We start from the raw sequence: 12,500 nt of genomic DNA, 5'->3' as shown, positions 1-12,500 counted from the left end.
CGATAATGAGCAAGGAATATCCGTCTTTTTGCTAAACGAGAATGTATTGAACTCATAATTCATTAGATACTTTTTATGAATGTCAACTAAGTATCGTAAGTAAATTGCTCCCGGTTGTTCAATCATTTGATAACCAGAGTCATTCTTTGATAAATGATCACTATGAGTCAAACTCAATAGAATTTGATCAATCCCTTTTTACGTCGTTAAGGTGGAAAACTGAACCAAGAATTCTCTTTCTTTATCATCAATCGAATCACATTCGCGACCCAGATTCTATTTTATCATCAATCCAATCACCGTTCACATTTTTTCTTTTTCTTATCAATGAATAGATCTCTTTACTTGTATGACTTAGATGTCTCGTCTTTTCGAAAAAGTGATTCGATGGATGGGATTTGGTATGATACTTATGAGATCGATGAGATTGATATTCCAATATTTCTTCTTAGAACGTATTGATTTGAACCCATAAGCGGGACCACCACCCCATAGCATGTTGCCGCCGAAGCGAGAACCCCGTATTTCTTCTAGAGAATCTCCTAATTTTTCGAGCAACTAGAAAGAGATTCTTTAACCAGAAAGAATTCAGTTCGGATGTAGGGTACCTATCCAGAAGTTTTCGCAACTCCATCATGTATGATGGAATCATCCAAGATTTGACCTTTTCGAACTCGTCTCGTAACTCACTATAGGCTCGGGAAACAAAGAGAAGATGTGTACGAACGATATATGTAGCAACAAGAAGAAGGAAAAGGATTGAATAGAGGAACTCCCGAACATTTGGAGATCTCGGATGGGTCGATATCAATGGTGACTCATTATTTCGATGAATCATTTCTTCGGACAGAAGAAGATTATGTAAACACTTACTCGAAATCTCACTTATCGATTCCATTGTGGAAGACAGAATTTTTTCTGAAGAATTTGCCATGATATATCTGATCCATGCATAATATCATGAAAAATGGATACAAATTTTTGACTGCTACTTAGTATCGGCAATAGGTCTGAAAAAGTATCTAAAAATATCCAATTTAGATATTTGTACCCTGTCGAGGTAAGGAACCATGGCATATATGTTTGGAATAGATTCCATTTTGAGAGAGTTGAAAAAGCACTATCTCGTTGAAAGGTTCTATACATCTGTCCTTTCTCAACGCATTTCTTTAGACAAAGACTCCGTTTTCCTCTTTTCGGATGGTAAATATTTCTCAGAACATGGAGTGTGAATCAAACCCATGTTTGAATTGAAATTGAGATACCGATACAAGTTCTTCCCTTCGAATCAGATAGATTCATATCTCGAAAGAGGTTGACAATAAGTTCTTTCAAAATTGACTATTTGTCCCTACGTTAGAGGTGTTCCGAAATGTCTGCAATCGAGTAAATAGCTCTACGAACTAATGGATCGGATCGAATTGCAAAATGGAAAGATTTGTACAAGTTAGACCTTTCGTCACCACTTTGTGGAAAATCGTTAGGTATGAATATGTTAGATACCGTGACTCGATTGGTGAAATAGTATCTCTCTCCAAAAAAGCGTATTTTTTTTTACCGCCGCACAAAGAAAATATTTTGTTGCGAATGAACAAGATATTGAGGAATTGTCCATATGTAAAATCAGAATTATTGATACGGGCCCTTTCCACATAAAAGGGGAATCTTTTGTTACAATAGAAGCAAAAGTGATGTGGATTATTCAAGAATCGAAGTCGATTTGCTTTATAAAAAGAAGATATCAATGAACTTCTATGAAATGGTTTCACGGGATTCAGCCAATTGTCTTGATCGTGGGATATCATTGAGAAATAGGAATCCGTGTTATCAAAAGATTTCCTGCGATTATTTCTAGTATGGAATGAGTCAATCATCCACTTTGGTATCTTATTGAAAAAAAATGGTGATATTGTTCCTCCATTGATCAATAATTTCGATTTTTGGGAAGTATCATGATCATCCAATAATAATGGTTTCCATTTTTTCAAATGAACGATTTGAAGACCTATTGATTCTAACAAGCGATTGCGAGTTGATCATTCGGACCTTTCAATTCATAGACATGGATCTCGGACCTATGAATGGGGGTATTCCCGAAACTCACAAAGAAAAAGGAAGTGAGTTAGACAAAAAAGAAGAAACTTGGACAAAAAGAGAAGTAACTTGGACAAAACGAAACGAAGTGACTTAGACAAATCTTTTTTGTCGATAACCTCAGACCAATCAATCGAATATTGATTAATACGTAATCGATCGAAGACTACTTGAAAACGGCTCTTTCGCTTAGAAACGAAATGTTCCAAATGTTCCTGGAAATTCTTGCTCCCATTGGACCATTTGTATCTATATGCATTAGGATCCCGATTCACGGATCTCTCGTTCGAGAAATAAAAATAAGAGGATTGAACCATTTCTTCGACTCTTTTTCAAATTCGATAAATGTTGGTTGATCGTATATTTCATTATCGTTCTATGATTCAAAGTATCATTTCCTATTTGATCCCTTTGAATTCCATATTCGAAGTTGCGATCGGATCTATTCATTAAAAAGAATCGATTCCATTCATTTCTTATGTACCCATAGGTGCTATATTGGATTTGAATAAGATTTCGGATCCATCTATATTGATTGACTGCCTCCATTATGTTGTTGCTAGCAAATACCACTATTTTTGGTTTTGGATCTTCCAAATCATTCCCGCAGGAGATCCGGACCCATTTTTTTCTGATCCTTCGATAAAAAGATTCATTCTCTTCATAAAAAGAGGAGGTAGAACCAATAAAGATTTCTTTTCGATTCATCCCTGGAGTTGAATACCTCATTCAAGAATTGTTTTTGATCCAATACGTAAGAATCCATAGAAAAGGCAAATCCCTTATGATACACCAGATCCGGCTCGCTTATTGATAGAGTGAATAGATCCGGTCATGGAACAGATGAAATAAATCAAAAAATGTATTTTTGTTCAAGAATGAAATCTTATGGGAATGTGCATATCCAATTCATCCTTCGGAACCATATCACATCTCGGATACGATGAAATAGGATGAATTGAGACGGTATTTTGTAAATACGTAATTATCTTGAATATATTAACTATTTCTTTATTTTCCGATCGCTTTGGAAGGGACAAAAGAAACATCTTGTTCTTTCTTCAACAATTTCTGATCTCTAGTGGACCTCTCGGTAGGATTCGAACCAGATGAAGTTCGACCATCTGTCGAGAAAAAAAGAAAGAATGGATCTTGTAGGATTCCCAAGAAATTCTTCGATTTCTTCCGGAAGCAGATGATTCTTCATCTCCTTCTCACGTTCCGTGAATAGCCAGGAATATCCAGAAAGGCATTTAGAGAATCGGTCCGATTCTAGCTCTGTTCGTTCGTTTGAAGAAAGGAAGGATCCCAAAGAATCGATCTTTCTTTTAGTTGTTGAATCTCTCTTTGATTGATCAATGTGTGATATTCGAATCCTCATTACTAATGGAATCGAAATGATCTCTGGATTGATCGAGAAGATCCTTTCAATTGGCTAGAATCCGTTACTTGAACAAAACTAGATCTTGTAGAATCATATTGAATATTTGACGATACATTCCGTACCTTGCTAAAAACCGATCCTTGTTTACCAACCACACATTGTCTAACCAAATCCAATTCTCTCTCGATATGTTCCTCAAAAAATCCGATTCGGGGCGGATTCTTCCCCAACTAACGAAGAGATCTTGGCGGAATTGCCACATATGAAATTGAGCACAATTTTGCAAAGAAATAGCCCACTTCTTTCTCGACAAGAGATGGGAAATAGGCTCAATATCATTTGATTGAATAGTTGACCCAGCTCCTTGTTGTTTGAAGAAACCCTCCACTTCAATTGGTATTTTTTCACGAAAAGCAAACATGAGATAACAAATCCAGTCTTTAACTAAGATTTCGAATAGCTGTCGCGAATTCAAGTTAATTATGTTTCGTCTCTTACTCGGAGAAAGACGATCCAAAAATTCCCAATCATGGTCCTTGCAGATCGGATCATCCATATAATATACAAAAAGAAACTCCAGATATTTGATATCTTTCTCTTTGAATGAGATCTCAATTCCAGCGACGGTTTCATTAGATATCTTACAACTAGAATCCCTCTTTTTTCCGATCCAGTTCCTCCACCACCGCGAACCCCAGTTCGATTCAGGCATGATACACTTTTCGTTATTGGGAGAACCCAAGTACTCTCTTTCGGATCCAGGAAACAGCTCTCAGAGATCTTTTTTCCTTTTGGAAGATAGAGGAGCGAAACAATCAACCTATTGATATTGGAAGACCCAAAAGATTCTTCCAATGTATCATTTGGGTCCAATGGAATTCATAGGTATAGGAAGAAGCCCTGTCAAATAGAGATTTTTCTTTCGACCATATTTCGATTGTTAATACGATATAGAAGGACCGCTACTACAAATAGTACTACACCCTTGATCGTGAAATATCGATTGCTTGTTGAACCCCTGTGAATTGCGTGAAAGTAGGATACTCCAAATTCGGGGTCCAAGAGTTTTATAAAACGTTCTTGGTGGAAAAAAATGTGAATGAAAGATCCCACGGAATTGAATTGGGTCCATGAATCTAAGAAATGGTGAGAATTCTTGATCTCTCTCAATATCTCTCTCAATTCGAAAATCCAGGATTTGAATTGATGTCCTTTCATTGATTTCTCCTAAATTGCATTGATTTCTCCTAAAGATTTCATTTCAATTAGAATTTGGTTATTCACCATGTACGAGGATCCCCGCTAAGCATCCATGGCTGAATGGTTAAAGCGCCCAACTCATAATTGGCGAATTCGTAGGTTCAATTCCTACCTTTTGGATGCACGCCAATGGGACCCTACAATAAGTCTATTTGAATTGGCTCTGTATCAATGGAATCTGATCATCCATACATAACGAATTGATGTGGTATATTCATATCATAACATATGAACAAACAGTAAGAACTCCAATTCTTATTGAGACTCGAACTCATAGGGAAGAAAATCGATTTATGGATGGAATCAAATATGCAGTATTTACAGACAAAAGTATTCGGTTATTGGGGAAAAATCAATATACTTTTAATGTCGAATCAGGATCAACTAGGACAAAAATAAAGCATTAGGTCGAACTCTTCTTTGGTGTCAAGGTAAAAGCTATGAATAGTCATCGACTCCGGGAAAGGGTAGAAGAATGGGACCTATTCTGGGACATACAATGCATTACGGACGTATGATCATTACGCTTCAACCGGGTTATTCTATTCCACCTCTTAGAAAGAAAAGAACTTAAATCAAAATACTTAATATTAATAGCATGGCGATACATTTATACAAAACTTCTACCCCGAGCACACGCAATGGAGCCGTAGACAGTCAAGTGAAATCAATACACGAAATAATTTGATCTATGGACAGCATCGTTGTAGTAAAGGTCGTAATGCCGGAGGAATCATTACCGCGGGGCATAGAGGGGGAGGTCATAAGCGTCTATACCGTAAAATCGATTTTCGACGGAATGAAAAAGACATATATGGTAGAATCGTAAGCATAGAATACGACCCTAATCGAAATGCATCCATTTGTCTCATACACTATGGGGATGGTGAGAAGAGATATATTTTACATCCCATAGGGGCTATAATTGGAGATACCATTGTTTCGGTACAGAAGTTCCTATAAAAATGGGAAATGCCCTACCTTTGAGTGCGGTTTGAACTATTGATTTACGTAATTGGAAGTAACCAATTAGGTTTACGACGAAACCTAGAAATCGATCACCGATCCAATTTGAGTACCTCTACGGGATAGACCTCAACAGAAAACTGAAGAGTAACGGCAGCAAGTGATTGAGTTCAGTAGTTCCTCATATAAAATTATTGACTCTAGAGATATAGTAATATGGAGAAGACAAAATTGTTTCAAGCACCGACAAAACCAGAAGACCCCTTGTTTCAAAGAGAGGAGGACGGGTTATTCACATTTCATTTGATGGTCGAGGCGAATTGAAAGCTAAGCAGTGGTAATTCGAAAGATTCCCCGGGAAAAATAGAGATGTCTCCTACGTTACCCGTAATATGTGGAAGTATCGACGTAATTTCATAGAGTCATTCGGTCTGAATGCTACATGAAGAACATAAGCCGAGATGACGGAACGGGAAGACCTAGGATGTAGAAGATCATAACATGAGTGATTCGGCAGATTTGGATTCCTATATATCCACTCATGGAGTACTTCATTATACGATATATATAAGATCCATCTGTATAGATATCATCATTTACATCCAGAAAGCCGTATGCTTTGGAAGAAGCTTGTACAGTTTGGGAAGGGGTTTTGATTGATCAAAAAGAAGAATCTACTTCAACCGATATGCCCTTAGGCACGGCCATACATAACATAGAAATCACACTTGGAAAGGGTGGACAATTAGCTAGAGCAGCGGGTGCTGTAGCGAAACCGATTGCAAAAGAGGGGAAATCGGCCACATTAAAATTACCTTCGGGGAGGTCCGTTTGATATCCAAAACTGCTCAGCAAAATCGGACAAGTGGGGAATGTTGAGGTGAACGAGAAAAAAGTTGGGTAGAGCCGGATCTAAATGTTGGCTAGGTAAGCGTCCCGTAGTAAGAGGAGTGGTTATGAACCCGTAGACCATCCCCATGGGGGTGGTGAAGGAGAGCCCCAATTGGTAGAAAAAAAACCCGCAACCCCTTGGGGTTATCCCGCACTTGGAAGAAGAAGTAGAAAAAGGAAGAAATATAGTGATAATTTGATTCTTCGTCGCCGTAGTAAATAGGGGAGAAAATCGAATTTATTTCTTTTTATAATTATAAAAAAAAATAGGAGTAATTAATTGTGACACGTTCACTAAAAAAATCCTTTTGTAGCGAATCATTTATTAAGAAAATTGAGAAGCTTAACACAAAGGCGGAAAAAGAAATAATAATAACTTGGTCTCGGGCATCTACCATTATACCTACAATGATCGGTCATACTATTGCTATCCATAATGGAAGGGAACATTTACCTATTTATATAACAGATCGTATGGTAGGCCATAAATTGGGAGAATTTTCACCTACTATAAATTTCCGTGGACATGCGAAAAATGATAATAGATCTCGTCGTTAACCTTAACAATATGAATAAGTTAATAAATAGATGATTAGTGATCATTAGTAAGAGGTGAACCTTATGAGAAAGAAGAGAAATAAGAACCTATATGGAGAAGTATATGCTTTAGGTCAACATATATCTATGTCTGCTCACAAAGCACGAAGGGTAATTGATCAGATTCGTGGACGTTCCTACGAGGAAACACTTATGATACTCGAACTTATGCCTTATCGAGCGTGTTATCCCATTTTTAAGTTGGTTTATTCTGCAGCAGCAAATGCTAGTCATAATATGGGTTTCGATGAAGCAAGTTTAGTTATTAGTAAAGCTGAAGTCAACGAGGTACTACTATGAAAAAATTAAAACCTCGAGCTCGAGGGCGAAGTTATGCAATAAAAAGACCCACTTGTCATATAAGGATTGTATTGAAAGATAAATCTTTCTATGAAGAAGAAAGGTTTCTTTTGCTTAAAAAAATCTGAATGGAAAAAAAAAAAAGAAGTACACAGATATGACATATCATTATATGGATAAGGGTGGGGGATTATGGGACAAAAATAAATCCACTTGGTTTCAGACTTGGTACAACCCAAGGTCATCATTCTATTTGGTTTGCACAAGCCAAAAATTATTCCGATGGTCTGCAAGAAGATCAAAAAATACGAAATTGTATCAAGAATTATTTACAAAAAAATATGAGAATATCCTCTGGTGTGGAGGGAATTGCACGCATAGAAATTCGAAAAAGAATTGATCTGATTCAAGTCATAATTTATATGGGATTCCCAAAGTTATTACTAGAAGGCAAGACGCGAAGAATCGAAGAATTACAGATGAATGTACAAAAAGAACTTAATTGTGTGAACCGAAAACTCAACATTGCTATTACAAGAATTACAAACCCTTATGGGCACCTAATATTCTTGCAGAATTTATAGCCGGACAGTTAAAGAATAGAGTTTCATTTCGCAAAGCAATAAAAAAGGCTATTGAATTAACCGAACAGGCAGATACAAAAGGAATTCAAGTACAAATTGCAGGTCGCCTGGACGGAAAAGAAATTGCACGTGTCGAATGGATGAGAGAAGGTAGGGTTCCTCTACAAACCATTCGAGCTAAAATTGATTATTGTTCCTATGGAGTCCGAACGGTCTATGGAGTATTAGGCATCAAAATTTGGATATTTTGGGAATAAGAATACTTTCCCTGGCTTTACTCTTTACACTATATCCATTGATAAAAAAAAAATAGAATAAAAAAAACTTTTTCTTTTCATGCTTTTTCTCTTAAATCAAAAAAAAATAAGCAATTCTATAGGTTTGAATAAAAATTTGATTGATGATTTCATATAATTGCTATGCTTAGTGTGCGACTCGTTGGTTTTTTTTTTTTATAGGATAGAATTCCAAAAAATGGACAGACCCCTACTGTGAACTAATAACTATATAACTAATAACCAACTCATCGTTTCACATTATCTGGATACAAAAAAAGCAGTCAAGATATGATATATTGGTCATATCATTGTAGCAACTGAAATCTTTCTTACATAAACAAAAAAAAATCAATCTGATTATGATATAAAAAAAGTATGCAGATAAAGGGAAGGTTGAGAGAAAGAAAGAAAAAGAATATCAATGATATAGGATTCCAATATATGTAAGGTTTAGGAGTCATCTCATAAAAGGCAGTGTAATAAAGCATCAATACTGATTGATCCATAAGTATATGAATCTATTCATAGAAAAAAATCAAGAGCCTCGAGCCAATAAAGACTAAAAGATTGACTCAAGAACAAATTTCATGAGGGCTCCATTGTAGAATTCAAACCTAACCATTAATTGCGAAGCGACGGGAACGATGGAACCTATGAATACGTAAGATTCTATTGAAAAATGAATCCTAATAATTCATTAGGTAGGATGGCGGAACGAACCGGGGACCAATTCATTTATTCCGAGAATTCATGAGCTAACCCTACAACTAAAATAGATATTGAAAGAGTAAATATTCGCCCTTGAAGGTTTTTATTAGATTACTCAATCTTGTTCGATCCAATATGATAATATGATCAAGGCAAAACAAAATAAAGATTCGTTAGAAAAAAACCACATTATCTCACTATCTAGAAATAGAAATAATTATCTAGAAAAAAAAAATACATGTTTAAGTATATATCCAAACAAGATATAGAAATTTCTAATAGATTAGATGAAATCTCAAAGAATCCATGATTCAGTATATTTTCATAAAATTCTCAAATTCGAATCGTTTCATTCGCGATGAGCCGGATGAGAAGAAACTCTCATGTCCGGTTCTGTAATAGAGATGGAATTGAGAAAGAACCATCAACTATAACCCTAAAAGAACCAGATTTCGAAAACAACATAGAGGAAGAATGAAAGGAATATCTTATCGAGGTAATCGTATTTGTTTGGTAAATATGCTCTTCAGGCACTTGAACCCGCTTGGATCACATCTAGACAAATAGAAGCAGGGCGACGAGCAATGACAAGAAATGTGCGCCGTGGTGGAAAATATGGGTACGTATATTTCCAGACAAACCAGTTACGGTAAGACCTACGGAAACACGTATGGGTTCGGGTAAAGGATCTCCCGAATATTGGGTAGCTGTCGTTAAACCAGGTCGAATACTTTATGAAATGGGCGGAGTAGCAGAAAATATAGCCAGAAAGGCTATTTCAATAGCGGCGTCCAAAATGCCTATACGAACTCAATTTATTATTTCGGGATAGGAACGTAGAACCAAAGAAAAGAAGTCTTGGGGATAAAAAAAAATTGCAGGTTTCTTTTTGACAAACAATATTTCTTTTTTTTTTTACTTCGCCCTTTGGATTAACATTGAAAGAACAGATTCAAAAATGATATGATTCAACCTCAAAGCCATTTGAATGTAGCGGATAACAGCGGGGCCCGAGAATTAATGTGTATTAGAATCATAGGAGCTAGTAATCGCCGATATGCTCATATCGGTGACATTATTGTTGCTGTGATCAAGGAAGCATTACCAAACACACCTCTAGAAAGATCAGAGGTGATCAGAGCTGTAATTGTACGTACTTGTAAAGAACTTAAACGTGACAACGGTATGATAATACGATATGATGATAATGCTGCAGTTGTGATTGATCAAGAAGGAAATCCAAAAGGAACTCGAGTTTTGGTGCGATTGCCCGAGAATTGAGACAGTTAAATTTCACTAAAATAGTTTCATTAGCACCTGAGGTATTATAAGATGAGATCATACGTAATATAGTTATATTATACATAGTATTTGGATGAAATAGAGTAATTAGTGGATTAGGTTGTATCGGACGCATATCCCTTTATTTAATAACAAAAATATAAAAATGAAAAAATAAATAAAAAATAGCATGTTGATTATATCAAAAATGGGAGGCAACCAAAATTTTAGTTTATCATGGGTAGGGACACTATTGCTGACATAATAACCTCTATACGAAATGCTGACATGAATAGAAAAGGGACGATTCAAATAGCATCCACTAACATCACGGAAAACATTGTTAAAATACTTTTAAGAGAAGGTTTTATCAAAAACGTGAGGAAGCATCAGGAAAACAACAAATATTTTTTGGTTTTAACCCTACGACATAGAAGGAATAGGAAAGGACCCTATCGAACTATTTTAAATTTAAAACGTATCAGTAGGCCTGGCCTACGAATCTATTCGAACTATCAACGAATTCCTAGAATTTTAGGCGGGATGGGAATTGTAATTCTTTCTACTTCTCGAGGTATAATGACAGACCGAGAGGCTCGACTAGAAGGAATCGGCGGAGAAATCTTGTGTTATATATGGTAATCTTTCTGTTCTGATATCCGAATTGGATCCGGAATTTGCTATTTGTCAAAAGAAAAAAGGGTGGGTTAGTTGATATCATTCCTACTACATTAGGTGATACTTCTAGGGCTTTTACCTAGAATGAAAGAACAAAAAAATGGATTCAGGAAGGTTTAATTAATGAATCACTTCTCCTTCTCAATGGTATGTATGCTCAACGGACCCCATCTCAAATCGGGTCAAGTTTTGATTGTTCAAGTTGACTCTGTAGTAATAAGATCCGCCAAGCCTTATTTGGCCACTCCAGGAGCAACTGTTCATGGTCATTATGGAGAAATCCTTTACGAAGGAGATACATTAGTTACATTTATATATGAAAAATCGAGATCCGGTGATATAACGCAGGGTCTTCCAAAAGTGGAACAAGTGTTAGAAGTGCGTTCAATTGATTCAATATCGATGAACCTAGAAAAAAGAATTGAGGGTTGGAACGAGCATATAAAAAAAATTCTTGGAATTCCTTGGGGATTCTTGATTGGGGCTGAACTAACTATAGTGCAAAGTCGTATATCTTTGGTTAATAAGATCCAAAAGGTTTATCGATCCCAGGGGGTGCAAATCCATAATAGGCACATAGAAATTATTGTACGCCAAATAACATCAAAGGTGTTGGTTTCAGAGGATGGAATGTCTAATGTTTTTTTACCTGGAGAACTAATTGGATTGTTGCGAGCGGCGCGAACGGGGCGCGCTTTGGAAGAATCGATCTGTTACCGCGCCATCCTATTGGGAATAACAAGGGCATCTTTGAATACTCAAAGTTTCATATCTGAAGCGAGTTTTCAAGAAACTGCTCGAGTTTTAGCCAAAGCTGCTCTCCGGGGCCGTATCGATTGGTTGAAAGGCCTAAAAGAGAACGTTGTTATAGGAGGGATGATACCCGTTGGTACCGGATTCAAAGGATTAGTGCATCGTTCAAGGCAACATAAGAACATTCCTTTGAAAACCAAAAAGAAGAATTTTTCGAGGGGGAAATCGGAGATATTTTGTTCCCCACAGAGAATTATTTGATTCTTCCATTTCAAAGAAGTTTCATGATACATCAGAACAATCATTTCGAGGATTTAATGATTCCTAAAAGTGGATTCATACTTTTTTTTTAATTCAAATTAAAAAAACTCTTTATTTATGGTCATTTTTTGGGGTAATCGAAAAAAAGATAATAACGAATAGAGGGTAGGGGTTTGGATTGTGTATCGACATCCACATGGCCAATCTCCGGTAGAAGAAAAGGTTCCATCGGAACAATTATTTAGTTCAGGGCAACCTCGTCGCTTTTTTTTTTTTGAAAAAAAAAGCGGAAGTGGGGGGGAGAAATGACAAGAAGGTATTGGAATATCAATTTGGAAGAGATGATGGAAGCGGGAGTTCATTTTGGTCATGGTACTAGGAAATGGAATCCTAGGATGGCACCTTATATTTCTGCCAAGCGTAAAGGTATTCATATTACAAATCTTACTAAAACTGCTCGTTTTT

General features: G+C 36.4%; 1 protein-coding gene across 1 annotated transcript in view; it reads left to right on the top strand.

Annotated features, from left to right (window-relative positions):
• Positions 1-12,022: 12,022 nt before the first annotated feature.
• The window catches only part of LOC120293078 (ATP synthase subunit alpha, chloroplastic), a 10,106-nt gene continuing 9,628 nt past the window's right edge, over positions 12,023-12,500 (top strand). The window contains exon 1 of the mRNA XM_039311806.1: positions 12,023-12,500. This exon is cut by the window's right edge and continues 9,628 nt beyond it. The gene's annotated coding sequence lies outside the window, so the exon portion shown is untranslated.

Source organism: Eucalyptus grandis, chromosome 1, assembly GCF_016545825.1.
Source record: "Eucalyptus grandis isolate ANBG69807.140 chromosome 1, ASM1654582v1, whole genome shotgun sequence".
Classification (NCBI taxonomy): Eukaryota; Viridiplantae; Streptophyta; class Magnoliopsida; order Myrtales; family Myrtaceae; genus Eucalyptus; species Eucalyptus grandis.
The sequence above is the reverse complement of the archived record's forward strand: the minus strand, read 5'-3'. Positions and strand labels throughout refer to the sequence as shown.